A 2,425-nucleotide genomic window follows, 5' to 3' on the forward strand; every position below is an offset into this window, starting at 1 on the left:
ACATTGAAAAAAAATTAAAAAAAAATAATTATTCTTATTTTACATGTGCTAAAGTTCAGATTAAAATTCAGACATGGCTTGGGGATTGCTTCTATTATTGTTGAAATTACACACAAACATTGTTATATGATTGAGCAACAATATGTTCTAGAATGGTATGTTCATACTGAAACCCTGCCGAGCCATTTAAAATATGAACAGTCTGATTCGAGATATGCTTTTAATCATAAAATGCATAGTGGTCTATGAAGACCTAGTTTGATACAAGAATGTAAATATCTCATTAATTTTTATTTTGATTTTTAAAATTACATATGTGTGATATATTGGATTAAATAAGATACATTATTTTTTTAAGTTTATTTATTTATTTTGAGAGAGAAGGAGAGAGAGAGCGTGCATGGGGAAAGGGCAGAGAGAGAGAGAGAGAGAGAGAGACAGAGAGCCTGCTTGGGATTGGGACATACTACTATGTCTAGTAAACAAACACCAGAGGGAATAAGGTTATATCTTGATTGCTGAATATTTGAATTGCTACCTCAAATAGAAAATAAAGATTTTACCATATTTCCAAAAATAATATGTGGAGAAAAAATAAGATCACTATGTGTAGAAAGAGAGGAAGGGCTTCATAGGAAAACTGATGAATTTTGTTTTTTATGCAGTGACTCCCAATATCGATTTTGATATATCCTGAAATAAGATTGTTTCCTTGCAGGGTTTTCTTTTTTTTCATTTTTGTTTTCTTGTTTGTTGTTGTTGTTTTATTAACAATCCAAAACAATTTTCTTCTATGGAACTCTTTGTAAATAAACTATGTTGTGCATTTGATAGTATGTTTTGTGAATTATTACACCAAAAGTCTAATAATATTAGCAAACACTATCTGTATAGACAATGTTCACAGTACTCATATCACCTGACATATTAATCCAGCTCTTATAGAAACTACAAAGTAATATATTATCTCAATATTAACATGGCACAGAATAATAAGTAACTGGCCCAAAGTCACGTAGCTAATAATCAGAATTCAAAGTCAGGCATCTCAAATCATGAATATTGCAGAGGAACTATGCAAATACTTTGGACATCAAAATCCCTTTTCTGTTTGTTGTTGTTGTTGTTGTTGTTTTTCTTGTGAAAATCAAATTCAGTAAAGAAACAGTAAAGACAAACTTCTTTTCTGACATTGTTAAAGCCTGCTTCCATATTCAGAGGACATATTCTATAGATTTGGAAACGCAGAGGAAGAAATCATTGTCAATTTCCTTGCCTGCTAGCCTCTTCCAGTTTCAAAACCCGATAGTTAGATATGTAGTCACTTTGTTCTAGACAGATCTCTAATTATCACAAGAAGTTTTATAGAATTCTAAAATAACAGCAATTTGAATTTTAAATACGTAAAATAATTATGTGTCATGTAGCTTTTGGGGAAAGGGGTTTCACACTATTAACTGTAAAGTTGGAGGTTTCAGCCGTCCAAAATGCCAGAATTAATTATTACAGAATTTCAAGCTGAAATTAGGTAGGAATAGCACATCTCTTAGATTTGATAGAGCACTTTGAGGGAGTCAAATATAGGTTTCTATTTAGTGGATGAATCTCTTTTTAAAAAACTGAACATAGGGGCGCCTGGGTGGCGCAGTCGGTTAAGCGTCCGACTTCAGCCAGGTCACGATCTCGCGGTCCGTGAGTTCGAGCCCCGCGTCGGGCTCTGTGCTGACGGCTCAGAGCCTGGAGCCTGTTTCCGATTCTGTGTCTCCCTCTCTCTCTGCCCCTCCCCCGTTCATGCTCTGTCTCTCTCTGTCCCAAAAATAAATAAACGTTGAAAAAAAAATTTAAAAAAAAAAATAAAAAAAAATAAATAAATAAAAAACTGAACACAAAAGTGTTTATAACTGAGTCGAAGTCCCCTGGCAAAATGCTTAAGTGGAGGGCACTCTTGATGTCAGTGTTTATTCATGGGGACAGGATCTTTACTTGATACATATTTTGCCAGTCACTTTGAAATTGCAAATATCAAAATGGAAAATTTTCCATGGATGACACTATTCAACCCAAGACCATGTTTTAAATTTCTGGTAATAGCAGCATGTCTTGAAAGGATAGAAACAAATTTCACTCACATGTCCTCATTATAAAATGAAGTGTTAATCTGGTAATAATACCTCTGTGGTTAGAGTATATTGTGTAGGTTCAAATATTTAAATTTATAATTATCTTCTTAGCTTTATTTTTTTCTTCAGCCATAAATGTCTGTAACATATAGAGAAGAACAGATTTATAGATTGAAACAGAACAAAGTTAGCTAAAGGCTAAAATAATCGTACCATAGAATTTCTGCCTTCCGTGCTGACAATTAATTGACTTGTAAGTTGTCACTCCTGCCTTCACAACAACAACATGAAGAAACTCAGTGTAA

The sequence above is a fragment of the Lynx rufus genome, unplaced genomic scaffold, assembly GCF_022079265.1.
Source record: "Lynx rufus isolate CCGP_SWC_20201006 ecotype Redwood Valley unplaced genomic scaffold, mLynRuf1.p SCAF_3, whole genome shotgun sequence".
Taxonomy (NCBI): Eukaryota; Metazoa; Chordata; class Mammalia; order Carnivora; family Felidae; genus Lynx; species Lynx rufus.